Source organism: Eurytemora carolleeae, unplaced genomic scaffold, assembly GCF_000591075.1.
Source record: "Eurytemora carolleeae unplaced genomic scaffold, Eaff_2.0 scaffold1012, whole genome shotgun sequence".
NCBI lineage: Eukaryota > Metazoa > Arthropoda > Copepoda > Calanoida > Temoridae > Eurytemora > Eurytemora carolleeae.
The window spans coordinates 109,574-126,490 of NW_019397332.1; the positions used below are offsets into that span (position 1 = coordinate 109,574).

A 16,917-nucleotide genomic window follows, 5' to 3' on the forward strand; every position below is an offset into this window, starting at 1 on the left:
AATCTTCAGAGCTGAAAACTTTAGAATGGTGGATATTGAGATTAATCAAATCAAATCAAATCAAATCAAATTATATATTTAGCCACAAACTATACATGTAAAAATGGATATTTATAATTAACATTAATTGAAATTACAGTTTATGGCAGCGAGACGGAACTAGCCGAAACTGTTGATTAATGCTTAATCCTCTCTTTTTCTTAATATCGAGACTAACCTAATCTTATACTTGTATCCTGAAAAGTGTATAAAATTCAACCAATCAGAGTTGCATATATGAAGCCGATAAATTTGAAATTTTGCACGCCATTTAAGATTATATACAGAAATGGGGGAAACTCTCTAATTTAGAAAAACCGGTTTTTGATTTTTCTCTACTATATCCAAGAAAGAACGGTTTAAGAAGAAAATAAAAAGTGTGTCAATTGGATACTCAGGTTAAGTAACTGGGATTAAGCATATCTTATTCTGAAGTTTTCAGCCCATGTCACTTTTATACCGTTTTGAATCTGGAACTACGATTTTTCACGTGGACTGCCTCTTGAAATTTCGTTGCCACTATTTAATTAAATTTCGCACTTATCATTTTATGTTTAGTTTTTCTCTTCTTTGTAATTTCACTTTTTTCTAGTATAGTGGTCGGCCATTTTATCAGTATAATGAAGACGACTTTTTTGATAATAATTCGACCCTTAACAAGCATTTTTCAAATTACAAGTTTACAAGTAAACAAAGAGAAGCTGTTAATTGACAGCTTCTCTTATTTTATGTATCTCCGCGGTATGAAAGATAAATCAAAATTAAAATATAAAGTGGTCTTTATTGTATTGATATATATAACGACGATTCACCGACAAAAGGTCAAACGACACAGGGTCAAACGACAAAGGGTCAAACGACAAAGGGTCAAACGACAAAGGGTCAAACGACAAAGGGTCAAACGACAAAAAGGGTCAAACGACAAAGGGTCATAAGTGCGACAAAGGGTCAAACGACAAAAGGTCAAAATGATAAAAATATTTTTTTTATTTGAATCATAGAAAACTCGCAACCCTCGCTATCAATTTTGTACATGGATCTTATATGTTAGACATGGATATAATTGACCATGTGGCCGCAGCGCTCGGCCCCCTAGCCTGTCCTAGCCGCAGCGCTCGGCCCAGAAAGTGTCTTAACTAACCTAACCCGTGGCCGCAGCGCTCGGCCCCCTAGCCTGTCCTAGCCGCAGCGCTCGGCCCAGAAAGTGTCTTAACCTAACCTAACCCGTGGCCGCAGCGCTCGGCCCCCTAGCTTGTCCTAGCCGCAGCGCTCGGCCCAGAAAGTGTCTTAACCTAACCTAACCCTAAATAATTATAAAAAAATACTAACTGTAACAGATGTAAAAAAAAATTTGCCCCTTTGACGCATTTTTGACCCTATGTCGTTTTACCCTTTGTCGTTTTACCCTTTGTCGCGCTTTTGACCCTTTGACGTTTGACCCTTTGTCGTTTGACCCTGTGTCGTTTGACCCTGTGCCGTTTGACCCTGTGTCGTTTGACCCTCTGTCGGTGAACCCATAACGACGAATGTATTATTAAATTTTAAATGACAGAACAGCATTAATTTGACAAATAAAAAGTAAATCTACATTTGTTAAGTATTAAGTATTAATTAAATAACATCTAAAAGTATGATATTTATGATAGTCCACAGATTGAATCTTTTTAATGAAAATTTTCAGCACTAAAATATATTCACTCTCTTCTATTAAAGTTTGTAAAATTATAATAATGTCAACCTAATAAACTGGAAACATAACACTTTACCTTCAGGAAGTACGACCAATTAGATGCTTTTTTTCATCATTTTTACTCCAATAGATCGTCATTATGCTGCTTTCAATTAACCACAATATATGTGTTACTTTCCGTTGTTGTAAATGTTTTTTCAATAATTTTTTTATAATGTTTTTTTATGTTTCATTTTGTCCTATTCCTCTTCACTATTTGAAGTTAATACTTGTTACATGGAATTAAACAAGAATCATTGTCAAGTAAAAGTTTTTGTGTGTCAGTCAAATCCCTGTCCTCTAAAAATATGGGATTTAAAATGGGAGCAAAAAAACTTTTTGTTTCAGTCTTAATGTGTAAAAAAATAACCAAAAGCAGTTTTTACCTTCATACCTTTTAGCTTCAGCATTTTTTCCTAAAATTTAGTTTTTTATCTGTTATGTGATATTTATTTTTTTATGTTTGCAAATATATATGGTTTTCCGCGCATTAGTGTGTGTTGTGCTGAACAACCTTCTACCGGTTTAAATTTGAATCACTGATTCAAATCAAATTTGAATCACTGATTCAAAGTTAAAGGTGTTACATGATTTGTACTGATGATTCAAGATTTGATCCGGCAGTAGGTAGTTCAGCAGCTCTTCAATACATCAAATTCGATCCTTGGTTAAAATAGCATTTGATTGATCTTAATAAATGATTTGATTGATCTTAATAAATATAGTTTTTAAGTAAAAGTATTAATTAATACAATAGTTATTCTATATATTGTATATATTGTATATAATACCCGTGGTTATTGTATAAAACGTGTATATTTTTTCCGTAAAAATCGTAAAAATCTAACAATTAATTTTTAAATGAACCGACGGAATCCCCTTAGCAGAACAGAGCGNTTACCCGCAATTGCTTTTAAGATTATGTTATCTAAAATATATTCTTACATTAGTTAGTTTAATTATTTCATAATTCGGTATTGAAAAAAACGACTATGGATTTATTGATAATAACAGATGGGACACTAACTTTCATCTTCTCAAGATTTAGGGGTTTTTTTCGTTCAAAATAACCCTGAGGCAGAAGCCCAAAGGAGCTCCGCGCAGGCAGCTTGGAAATAAAAGACAGATAGCGAGCACGCGCGTAACCACTTAAGGCCTCTGCCTCTGGGTTATTGTGAACGAAAAACCCCGAAATCTTGAGAAGACATCTAGTGTCCTATCTGTTATTGTTAATCTATGGAAACAAAGTTTCAAGACTATGATTAAAAAATACACTTTATAAATTTCGTTTCTGAAGTAGGGTTGGGCAGTGGGCAGATTAACATGTATTCCAAGCCGTTCATGTACAGTTAGTTAAACTCGTTTTTGTTTTTTACTTTGCTGGTAGACTTTGTTCTTTGCTAAGATATGAACGTTTTTTCGTGAATTAATTGCCTTAACGAAGGTATTTTTTCATTAAAAAATTGCTGGACAAAGGAATTGAGTCTTTGTCACAAACTATGATTTTCTAATCTCTATATCTTTGTAATCAAATGCCGTAAACCTTAGATATTTCAAACTATGAATTCTGTTAGATAAAAAAATAAAAGTTTGAAATATCAAAGGTTTCCACCAACAGGTGGAAAAAATGTAGGTATTAGAAAATCAGAGTTTGTTACAAAGACTCAGTTCCTTTGAAGCCAACATTTAAAAACGTCAAAACACTTAAAAAGCCAAAATTCCATTCAAGATTGTTTATCCCAAACATTTGCTTTTCTTTGACCATGAGAGAAAATGTACGTCAAAAAAACTTTAGTTTTTTCTTCTTTATACCTTTAAGTGTTATCTAAGGGTAAATTATTGGAAAGTTTTATAACAGCAAACTTTGAGGGTATATGATTTATGAGTAATCAATTTCTTCTACATCAGTATTTTCCAAAGAGAAAAGAATATATATTAGAGTGGAATTTAGCCATTCCCTCGGTATAATTTTTTTCAGTCCCTTTTAGCCTGAAAGGGAGTTCAAAGTGTTTAAATCATGTAAATGTTCACAAATTATATGCAGTAGAGTACATTAATACAGTATGTTAGAAGTAAACTATCCATTTCAATTTCGGAATTTTTAAAGCTGTTAAATAAACTTTAAAAAATGAATAAGATGAATAAAAGACATCATTTGATTTATAGTTATAACGGAAAATCATCTTTTGTAAAGTGAAAGGCAAAGAGTCTATGTGAAATGATCATTTGTCAAGTATGAAACCAGCCTGTTTCATAATTTGGTTTTCTTTTAATATTAATTTTAGATTTTCTATAAAATGATGTTCCAGGGCCAAAAATGTGAAGTACGCCTGCAGTATGGAAACAGTACAACAAAATTGTTAATGGTTGACAATATTCTATTCTCTTTGGTATTTTCAATCCTATTTGTAAATTTGGTATCATCTATATGGCGCTACGACATCTGCTCTAATTCCATTTGCTCTATGGCCATTTGCCCTAGTTCCATTTGCTCTATAGCTCATAGATCACGACGTTTGCCCTATATGTCATCTGCTATATACGTCAGTTGATCTATGACATAAGACGTCATTTGCTCTATAAACATTTTTATGGCTGTGATGGTCCAATTTCTCTACTCAACATTTGCTCTATGAGTAAACACGTCATTTGCTCTATAAACATATTTTACAAATATCTAATTATATTGGAACAATATTTTTACAATTTTTCAATTCTTCCATCAGTTTCATTATTCCGCCAACTTCCTGGAGATAGTTTTGTTTGTCTGGTATTTGTGCATAGTGGGAGACCTAAATATAGTTTTCACCACATATTAGGCTTTTTTTTTCCCTCTTATTATTGAGTAGTCTCTCTGTCATGATGAACTTGGAAGAACTGATTAAAACTGCAATTTGCGAAATTTCCAAAAAATTCCCGCATTTCATAGTCAAGTTACGCTTAGGAATTCCAATAAAAGATATTTTATATTGTATTTTTAGGTTATAGAGCAAATGACGTGTTTAGTCATAGAGCAAATGAGGTATAGAGCAGATTGAATATAGAGCAAATGACTTGATAGATCAAATGGAACTAGAGCAAATGGCCATAGAGCAAATGGAAATAGAGCAGATGTCGTAGCGCCCATCTATATCAGAATTTAAGCAAAGATAAGTTTTTCTTTTATTTTTGAATTTCATAATTTCTCGATATATCAATTTTCAACCAAGCCAAATGGCTAACTTCAAATGTTACAATATACATTCCTCTTATTGGTCTTCCACACTGCCCCAGTAGCAATTTTGAAAAAGTTTTAACGACCACCTCTAAAATTTATTCTTTAAGTTGAATGAAATGCGGAATTAAAATCTGATTTAATCAAAATATTTTAATGGGCCAATTGGATATTATGGCCACAATATCACTTTGTCTTAATTAAGAAAACTTTAAGGAAACCCACGAATCATAAAAAAAATTGTGAGTCTATTTTTGTTTATATTGTGTTTTTGAACCCCTATTTTACAGTTTTGAAGGAGTAGAAAAAATAACTGATAAAATTTATGCTTTTAGTGACTGGATTTTTGACTTTTAAAAAAATCCAGGATTTTTAGCCTGACACCTACTTATGAAAATATCAAGCTATTTAACAACTTTACATTTCTGTTGGTTTCAAATTTCAGGATATTTTAGCACGATAACAGCTTATAAAAATATATTATTTTAAACTTTACATTTCTGTTGGTTTCCATTTCATTGAATAAAAGAAAGTGTGGAAAATGATATTTTTTATCTACTCTTCATCATAAAGAAATGCTAAATATTTCTTATTTTCCAATTCAAACCAAACAATGTAGAAAATTTACAAAACGGAATTATTTTTTTCTAAATTCCTTTTCCAAAACTGGATTTACATTGAAATTACAAAAGAACTTATAATCAGAGCAACCTAATGATAACATTTGTTTTCTGGTTTATCGGGAAATATCTTGAAAACTAGATATTTCCAGATTTCAAGTTGTATACATTAATATTTTCATAAATCTATCTGACGCAACCTTTTCTTATATTTGAAACTGATATTAATCCACTGCCGCATAGTTTACTTGGAGGATGTTTTCTCAATGCGTTGGAGCTACAACTTGTGTGGTGTTTTCTACATTTTTATATTTGCGTTCCCCCTGACTACGCTTAAACGTTACACTAATAAAACGCTAACAGATAATACGCCAGTAAAGAAAAAAAATGCTACTCTTTCAAAATATTATGTAATTAGGTTTGAACTCAGAACTTTAAGATTGGATAATAAATTGTATTTTTTTTTATATTATTACTTAAATTTTCCAATATCATACATAAGCTATTAATTTCAGCTAATATGTAAAATATAGTGGAACCCCTTCTGCTTACAGGAAACCTCTTCTTTACTACCTTTAGACCTGACTCTAAAGAACCTATTCAAGTCGTAATATGCATAAAAAATATATTTTGGAAAAAAATAGTTAATGCATAGGACAGCAGTTACATACTATTATAGCAGCACCATTACAATATTACGAAAAAGGAATATTTGGCATAATGAATATTAATATATTTTAGTTGCAAGTTCTTTCTTTTTTGGTTTAATAAATCGAGATATTGAATTATAAAAAAATTAAGAAGTTTCATTTTACAGCTGTTATAAGAATTGTCATTGTCAACAATATTAATCTATAATATTATCCATGATGTTTTTTGTGCAAAAGGAAAAAATTTAGACCGTTTATTTGAATGCTAAATGATGTCATTGATAAAACTTCTTAAACAAATTTTTAATTACATTATCCAATTCTGTCTTTTTCCTTGTATCAATTTTGAAAAGAACGTGAGACCAACCAGAGGCGCAACTAGGACTTTTGCTAGGGGGGGGGGGCAATATATAATTTTGTAATGGTCTGGGGGGGGTGAAGGGGTGGTTTTCCCCCCCTTTTTTGAAAATTTTTCGAAAACATAAGTGCTTTTTTAAGGGTTTGAAGTCGAAAAAAAAACAATTTTAAGTTGTTGCATGCAGATTTGGCTGTGTTCAATTCAAATAGATTTTTTGTTCTTGTGTTTTTACAAAATTTATACTTCCAACAGCTATAAAATGAATGATATGAGTCAATTCATTGTATGTGTGTGCGAATCGCAAAAAAGTATTTTTTAAGTACCTGGTTTACTTACAGATTAAATTGCAAGAAAATCATAAAAATACAGAGGTAAAGAATAAATTCAATCATCTACATTGACCCCCCCTCTCAGGTGCTAGGGGAGGGCGCGCCCCCGGCCGCCCCCCCCCTAGTTGCGCCTCTGAGACCAACCAAGAACAAGTCCGGATTTATTTTCTTTAATAAAAAGAAATTGAGAAATCGACAATTTCAATTTCAATCTCAAAATATTAATACAAATAACCATTTTTAATTGGTGAATGTTTTCACCATTTATGTTAAAAGATGGAACTCAATTTTTCAGTCCAAATATCATCAAATATCCTCAAACTACGCATATAAATTATTTTGAGAGCCGAAAACGGGATTTTTAGTGACCCAATGAAACTGTCAACTATGATAGTACATAAAAGATACATGATTTTTATATTTTCTTCGTCGAGATTTTGCGTTGGTTTTCAATTTTTTTTTATGTCGATCCACTGAAATTACCACCATTACACAAAAACGAACATTGACTGTTTACTATTTCAAAATAATTCTATGTCAAGAATCGTTTCAAAGGCACCAAGAAATATTTAAAATTAATTAATTCCAATGTTTTGTTTATATTCGAAATTTAGATTTTCCGGTACAGCGGAATTTTACGCGGCAATTCAGAATGGGACCGAGTTTGATTTGGTCGTCTTTTCTAACTCATTTCCTGTCGGTTTCATACACACAAATATGTTAATTAGAATAATGGTCGAAACAAAGAAGTCAAAATCGCTTCCGGGGCAGTGTGCTTCATAGATCTAAAATATTGCAGATTTTAAATATGTCCTTAAATAAATAAATCAGATGTTCACAGATATTTTTTTATAAAAGAGATTTTTTGTCCCCGGCGGGTTGTTACAATCAGATCTCGGAATTTTTCTATTGCGAAAGTTTTGTGTCATCTGGGTTTATATTGATCTACCACTACCAGGGGTTGTAATCTGGCAGCACATTTATCCATCCACACTTTTTTCATACGGAGGGCTTCTTAAGCCTGCGAATATTAGAGTGCAGGAATTCTTTTGATATACTGGAATAAGGCCTGGGGGCTTAACAGAGAGGAAACACCAAAGACGGTAGAATGAGTAGAATAGTAGAAGATAGGGCATTAGGAATTTATCCGAATAGTGTGTACGCTCTGTACACTTTGATATGACGTCATTGGCTGCAGTATTGGTTTTTAATTGAAACAATCAACATTAAAACGTCAGTTACTAAATAATTTAATCATTGTAGTTGCTACATATGGTGGGAAAATAACGACACGGTTATAAACTTCTAAATTTGTTTTAATCAGTTATAGGATAGGATGCTCTCCTGCTAAAGTACAGCTAAAATTGTGATTTTGTTAAGCATCTCATTTGTATGAAAAATACCACATATTTTTGAACAAAATTTGTTAGATGTCATTAAGCATAGTTTTGTAAAAGTCTAAGCAGAATTTTAGGCCAGTAACGTGAGAAAGGCCTGGAAAAACCTTAGTATTAAGTAGTCAAATTTATTTTAACCAATTACATTGCAATCTATTTTAAGATAAGGTTTATCTAAAAAGATAGTAAAGTTATGCATTTCTAACGGAAAACTACGTATAAACGCAAGTTTTTGGTGATGGAAATGCTTAAAAAGTCCTAACATTTTTTTAGTTATACAAAAGATGACATTCTATAACTTCTTATTGAACCCAATTGATGATGCGCCTGGTTTTGCGAATATATCCAATGCCTTCTCTTTTTATTACAACGCTCTTTGGGAAACATCGCATTCATTGCTCCTGATCATTTGTAAGACCGGATTGGATACTTCCAGGTACCTATAGCTGGCTACCATAGACTTTCCCTGCGTTGTTCTTTTCTTCATCATCAATAGATATTTTTCACAGGTTTGTGAGGAGTATGGGAACACTAGTCTGGACACCAATCCAGTTACTGGCTGAGGACAAGTGTGCTTAACTTCAGTGAGTTAACGGTAACTGGTATCACTCACTCCCCACCCCATGGATAGAGCCACAATTAAAAATTAAAATATAATGTGAGTGTTTTCTATTGCCATGAAAAAATTGTTTAGTAATAATTATCTAAAATATACAACAATATTTATGTATTGCTTACACATTAAATACATAATATATAATAGATTTAAAATTTATCCTATAATCTTTATAATCTTCCTAATTCTCAGATAACTTGGCTAAATACTGTACAACTAAATGTTAATATGTTCAATAATGATTGTTTAAAATATCATATTAAAGATAAAATAAATACATATTCTTAATCGTACTTTTTAGCTAAACTGTTCCACGTTGTTGTCTGATAATGTTAACGTTTGTATAATATTAAACTCAAGCATGCACTTACTCCAGCTTCTAGCAATAGTTTAACCCTAAACCCTCAAGATCATGTTCGACACTATAACCATGAAATTGTTTTACTTTTACTTAAAAAGAAACTTAAAGGATTTAAAGGCACTAAAAAGTTTGGTCCGTGTAAAAATAAATTCAAAATAACCCATAACTTTTTTCTGATATAGTCGATATAGTTCTTAAATTTGTAGATTATACAGATCTAAAAACTATACTTTTGAAAAGCCTTGAGAAATGGATGTAGAAACATTTTTCACATCTTGATATCTGTAATTGTAACAGACAAACAAAAATATTTTTTACATTTTTTTTACTCTTTTTTGGCATTGTTTTCAACCCTCCCTAGCATCCAAACTATTAAAGCTATCGAACTAATATGTTTTCGATCTATACAAAGATTTACACCCCCCAGCCTTTATAAGGTTAAGTGTTTTTTTTTTCCTTTGAAATAGTAATTGTAAATAATGTCTTAAAATTGAGAAAAATAATTCATACTTCATGTTAAATTAGTATAAATACTAAATATATATTAATTAACTACATAAGTTTCAGAATGTATTCAACATTTATGTTTTTCTTCATCTCTCCCCCTCCGATGAATTAGCCAACAAAAACCTAAAAATAATTAAATTAAAACTGATTCAATTGAGTACAATAACATTTAATTTATTAAAATTTATTATTCAAAAATTTATGAATAACTAGGCGTCACTTTCAGACCAGCCACCACGGTGCCACTTTTGCACCACCTGGTGGCTTAAATTTCTACTTAATAAACTGATATGCAACTCAACTATTTTAATTATTTTTTTTCAAAAATAAGAGTGTGATTCCATTATATAAGAAAACATAAACCATTAATAATTCAATATTAATGATTAATAGTTTCTAAATTTTTTATAACAGCACAATTTTTATATTTGATTTATGTGAAAAATATACAGTGATACCACAATGTAACTAGAGGCTTACTTGAATATATGAAATCACAGAAAGACTCCTATTAAGATCTTGCTTTGTTTATTGGAGTGTGAGACGGTACCTTAGTATGTGTGTACAGGAAGTCTTGTTCTCTCTTAATAAGAGTTTCTTGATCTGGACTTGAATCCGGAAATGAAGATGAACCGGAGAAATAAATTCTACTCGGAACTTTCAAATAATAATAATAATATAATAATAATAACAATAATAATAATAATAATACCTGCAAAGATACCAAATGATCCCTAAGGATACAGTTAGAGCACAAAGCCAAACAATGTATGGAGTATGAATAATTCCATAATCTTGTTTAGAATTGTAATGATGGATCCCGTCCACACTCTCGATACTCCTGAAAGGGAGAGACCGGCTAGACATGGTAGTTGAGATGAAAGTGCAGTATTGTAGAGAAAAACTTTAGGATCAATTTAATAACAAAAAAAATAAGTTATTAAAATTCATTTTAAAATCTCACAGGTTTATGCAAATTCTTTCCAGCTTGGGTCGCTTGTTATAGGTTTTCTTTATTTTTAATTGTGAAGACCATATTTTGAAGAAATCTGCGAATAAAATCATAGATACAGCAAAGGTAATGATGATAACAATATAAGCGATTCTACGGTTCTACTAAGGTTTTCATCGATAATTTCTTTTCAGAAATATGTTCCTAAATAACAATAAATAGTTCCTAAATAGTGTTAAAAAAATAGTTTTTTGTCTAGGTTATTAAATAATTGTTTAATACGTCTTCTGCTGCCTGAAACAACTGGTGAAATATTACAAACGACTTAACGCTCTTATTTAAAAATTGTACACCGTAAAATGTCTAATTGGTATCAAATAAATTCTAAATTTTTTCTATAAGTATACTGCACTTTCATCTCAACTACCTTTTTAGGGACACTTCGTGAATTCTAATCATAAAACCATTTTGAAATAAAAGTATACTTTTCTTTCTATTTAAACCACTAAAAACTAGTTTTATCAAAACATTAACACAGATTGTAAACAATGCTGTCATTGAGACTAATTTAATCCACAAAGTTTGGTTTATTAAACCGGTTTAATATAGTAGTTAGTAGATTTTCATGGTTGCAATTTGCGGGTTTTGGAATTTGATTAGAACATAAAATTCCGCGTTAAGACTATATAATTCTCCACAAAGCAAGGTTTTATTTTGATCAGACCTAACTCAGTAAGTGAAGTCTAAGGGGTTGGTAGCTGTCGATCACGTGACACAATTGCTGCCGTTGGCTGATTCATAAGTTGGGTCTAAGATAAAGCCTTTATAGTCTAAGACCCGAGTCTACGCTTTTAAATCGTGAACTCAGAGCAGTTCTAATATGNTCTATCAAATTTGAAATAAACTAATTAGATGCCATTGAAAAGTTTTTGTTAAAACTTTATTTGAATGTTTGTATTCTTTCTTCCTCGGATAAAATTAGTCTCCTCCTGGCATACACAACCTTCAGTTAATATAATTCAAACTTTTAAATTAATATCATCCGTCACAGTAAAATTATGATTTATTATTTCAAGACCTCAGTTATTCACACGTGTAAAAAAATTGTTGAATCAATGTTTAAAACCGAGTCGACTTTGATGCGTCTCAACGCCTTAGCCTGTGGATTTAGATTTCTAGCTCACTTTTACTTTTTAGAAGTCATGTATAGTATGTTAACAACCTTTTCTTAGCTTTTAGATGATAGACGTAATTGGCAAAATCCTGCAACATTTTTGCGTTTGATTGTGCACATTTCGGTTGACTGAGAATTATTTCTTTGTAAGAGTAAACGTGCAGGCAACCTTCTATTTCATAACATCTGCAATTCTCCTTATTTTTTTCCTACTGAGAATAGATGAATGAGATCGATGCTTAGTTTGTGTACTGTGAAACTAAATATTTACCAATTTCAATTTTAAAAAGTAACGTGCGATAATATGCTACAAAGAGAATGAAAATAATTGTATGAATTTAAAACTTGTGAAGATATAAAAACGACGATATCTTTCTCATTGTTTCTAAGATACAGGTTTAAAGGGTACAGTTGGGACTCCTGTCCTTTTCTAATTAATTTGAAATTAATGCGCGGAAAACTTTTTCATTTTGTGTTTTGTTTAATTGTTTTTCTAGTTTACTGTTTTTATATTTTTTTTTAATAATTCTAATTAATGTGAAAGGTTTATTTTCATTTTTTCATCATTACAATAATGTTTTTTTTAAACACACTATTGCATATGGCACTCTACTTAAAGGGACTGTAAGCGTAATTTTAAGTGACTCCATGAAGACTCACAATGGTAGACTTAAAACCTTTGACTGGTTGAATATTTGGGGTAATGTCAATGTACACAGGTAACAGATCATCTGTTTTGAGATAACCACGTTCTACAGGATTTCAAGCGGTTTTTAAAAGATTTAAACACAAAGCTCTCTTAAACATTCAAATATTAACCCTTGTAAATCGGGCATTGCGGATTGCCTTCTTTGCATGGAGGGTCAATTAATTTAAGCTTACAGTCTCTAAAATAGAAGGTGACTCAAAATTATGTCAAGAGACTCTTTAATTAAAGTTAGTGATCAGTATTCAGGGTGGGGAAGGAATTTTTCTTTGCTTTGCGCGAATATCTTTTTTAACCCGACCGGACTTAAATCCTGTAACCGCCCCTTAGTTTCTCCAAACGAGGTTATGTTTCTCCCATCAATGTCTACATGAAATTGTTCTAACCTAAGTGGAAGGAATCTAGTACGGTACAATAATGCTCCAAGTGTCCAGTGTACCACCTCTCCTTGAACAGTGTTTGGTGCCGCAGTCAGATGTCCATAGTGTCGCGGAAACGTTAAACCTTAACAGTCGTGTTTTTCAAAAGCAATTTGCAGATTTCAACAGCAAAGAACAACATAAAAAATGGACGCAGTCTCTTCATTATTTTCAATATTTGAAGAATTTATTCTATTTAGAGACGGATGCAGCAACACATGAGATGAGATTTTAAAGATTTTTATTCGGGTTTAAGCTTTTAAAATCTCATCTCTGGATACAGTGTAAACAAACTAGTGAATTTTAGGGTTCAATTTGTCTACAAATTAATTGGATATTTTACCGGCTTTGAGCTCAGAAATAATATTAATAAATAAATAATTAGATTATCTCAATCTCCTGTTCACTCCAATGCAATTCAAGACACGTTTTTATTATAAAAGCTTTTGACCCAACTGAGAGAGGACTGGGGTTTTTTAAATTTTTACGTTTGTGTTTTTTTCTTCTAAATATTTTAAAATTCATGAATTTAAAGTTAAACATTTTGTTAATTTTTAAATAGGAAGAGAAATTCCGACAATGTCTAATTTTAAGGTTTTAATATTTTTTCTTTTTTTTCTTTCTGAGCATCTCATATTATTACTAAATTCACTAAACCTTTTAATCATTAAAATATTTTAAAACATTCGAGGCATTTTAAGCTATTTTTGGAATTTAGTGATTCAAGAAATGTAAATTACATAAAAATATGAGGGAAAAAATTCTTTAATAATGAGTGGTCAAAGTAATTGAGTATTATGTTTAATTAAGATAAAATTAGACTATTAAAAAATTCATTTTTCATGATTTTTCTGACACCTTGTGACAGTTCACCTACCCTTTGTACATTTACATCATTTCAAACCAATCTTAGACATCAAAAGCAACATTTTGACACTTGCTGATATTTCATAATGTATTTTCATAAATTGAATAAAAGACGACATTTGCGAGGAAATGACTTTCCCCTTGAATTATACATTATAGAACTAAATGTATTTATCTCTATAAACTAATAATTTCAAATGTTTTAATACTACTTTTATGTCTAACATTGCGCTAAAGGTAAAATATTAGATGGAGCTGAACTGTCGCTGGGAGGTGAACCGATGCAAGAAACCGACCCTTTGGATTTTCTAATCCCTTTATCTTTGCAACCAAATATTGTAGAACTTGGAAATTTAAAACTATAAATTCTATTAGATCATATAATCTAAAGTTTACATCATCAGGTTGTAAAGATATATCCATAACAAAACTTAGGTTTGTAGCAAACACTCTGTTCCTTTACAATATAGGTGACACACCCCTTAATAATTTGATTACCTTGATGTAGTGCAACAGATACCCAGGCACTTTTAAAGCACTGACTTTCAAGTCTTTCAGAGTCAGCATTTGGATAGACACCCTGGAATTATATTTATTAGGATAGACACCCTGGAATTATATATATTAGGATAGACACCCTGGAATTATATATATTAGGATAGACACCCTGGAATTATATTTATCAGGATAGACACCCTGGAATTATAAATATTTGGATAGACACCCTGGAATTATATATTCAATATATTCAGATAGACACTATGGAATTTTATATTCGGATAGATACCCAGAAATTATATATTCGGATAGACACCCTGGAATTATATATTCGGATGGACACCCAGAAATTATATATTCGGATAGACACCCTGGAATTATATATTCGGATAGACACCCTGGAATTATATATTCGGATAGACACTCTGGAATTCGGATAGATACCCAGAAATTATATATTCGGATAGACACCCTGGAATTATATATTCGGATAGACACCCTGGAATTATATATTCGGATAGACACCCTGGAATTATATATTCGGATAGACACCCTGGAATTATTTATTCGGCTAGACACTCTGGAATTTCATATATAGCCTAAACCCGAATTGAATTTGGATTCGAATTGATATCAATCATTTTTCATCTAATGTTTGAGTTATGAGAAAATTGTAAAAAAACATTGGTCGCTCACAGCCAAAACTCGCTTAAAATCCGCACATGCTCAAAACTAACAGGAAACATCTACCAGCCATATTATTGTCCTCCAGAATACATATTTAAATTGTGTACATTTGCTCTTTGTTTATCAACATTGTAAAACAATAAAAAAGTTCGCGGATTTTATTTTAACAAAAATTTCGTAGATTCATCAAATATATTAACTTTTTAATTTTTGAAATTTTGATAATTCATAAACATTCCCTGGGGTCATGTGAGTTCCCACACAAAATTTGGGCCCGATCGGTAGAGCCGTTTGGCGTTTATTGGTTACAAACGGACAGACAAACAAACAGACAAGCAAAGTATATATATTGATAATAAAGATATTTTTATTTTTATTATTTGCTCACCTGACGAAACCTCGCATAAAGCGTCTTCCATCGTGTAGAGCAGAAATCCTAAAATAAAAATGTTTAAAAAATGTTGTGCCCTTGCTGGATCATACTTCGTAGACAGAGGGGGAAAAATTACAAAGTAGAGTTCCGATGTATATTATATCTACACTGTAAAATTAGTTTTTTGAATAGTCGAATGCCGCAAATAATTTCAAAGATCAAAGACGATCTTCAAGTCGTCTCTATGTTTCTTGGGAGAACCTGTGGCTTTATATCACACTTTTTTAATGTCCTCTATAGAGCCTAAAGTGCGCCCTAAGTAGTGGGTCCTCAATATAGTGAATCCTCAGTAGTTACTGAATGTGAATTCTCATTGTGCGTCCCTTTTATAAGTGCATCTTTGTTATTAATGTGTTCTAATAAGTATATTTGTTTAAGCGCGTCCTAGAATTAAATGGCGATAAATTAGACTTTTAATACTTTTTTCACGTTAAACTTTTTTCGACTAATGATTAACATTTTTAAAAACTTTCGCTTGATTCCGCAAAATTAATTTTCGATCAAAAATGCATAGAACTCCGTGCAAAAGTTTTCGGAATACGAAAGAATATTTTCCTCCGGTGGACACCTTAGTTATACATGCATGCTCGAGACTGTATTTATACCTGAACCAACTAAACCAAAAAAAAACATAAACAAGAGAGAAAAGAAAGATCTGAAAAAAAACTATTTAAAAATTATTCAGATATTATCTGTTGCGCTAAATTCGCTCGGTCAACCACATATTAGGTTTACTAGACGGTCTGGTACGAGTACTGGTTCAGATTATGCAACTTTTTAACTGATTTGATACTAACTATATCTTTGCAACCCTCTGTTGTAGACCTTAGATATTTCAAACTATAGGATTCTGTTAGATCAAATAATCTAAGTTTGAAATATCAAAGGTGTACACCTTCAGGTTGCAAAGAGGAATTATAAAACTTGAGTGTGTGGCAAAAAATAACATTTTGTAATTTTATTTAAGATATTTGCAGATATTTTTATATTTATGCCGCCATTGATTCCGCTTTTAACTGGTTAAAGATGTACACGGTCACGTTAATAAATATATATATATATATCTAATCTTGTAAATATTGACTTCAATATTGAAAAGACTTATTAATAAAATTATATCAGGAATTAAAGATTAGAACTATACGTCAGAGGGATTTTATTGAACATCAGTTTCCAGGAAAATTGCGATTTATTGGTTTTAAACTAGAAATTGTATAGAAAGGTTCGCCCACACCCCNTCCATTTGTCTTTAATATTTTGACCTTTTGGCTTTTCATCATTATTAGTATTTGAGCCGTTACATTAACTATATTTTTTTGTCCTAGCTCAAAATATGATCGTAAAAGGCGAGAACCTTAAAG

The 16,917-nt window shown here is 31.4% G+C and overlaps 2 long non-coding RNA genes across 2 annotated transcripts; one reads left to right on the top strand and one right to left on the bottom strand.

The window, feature by feature from the left end:
* Positions 1-1,463: 1,463 nt before the first annotated feature.
* LOC111713563 (uncharacterized) lies at positions 1,464-2,509 on the top strand. The gene is made up of 2 exons (XR_002767741.1): positions 1,464-2,291; positions 2,393-2,509. It is a non-coding gene; the product is annotated as an uncharacterized LOC111713563 (long non-coding RNA).
* Positions 2,510-9,827: 7,318 nt separating this feature from the next.
* On the bottom strand, positions 9,828-10,476 carry LOC111713565 (uncharacterized). The gene is made up of 2 exons (XR_002767742.1): positions 10,371-10,476; positions 9,828-9,943 (listed from the first exon to the last, which is right to left on the bottom strand). It is a non-coding gene; the product is annotated as an uncharacterized LOC111713565 (long non-coding RNA).
* Positions 10,477-16,917: the final 6,441 nt, after the last annotated feature.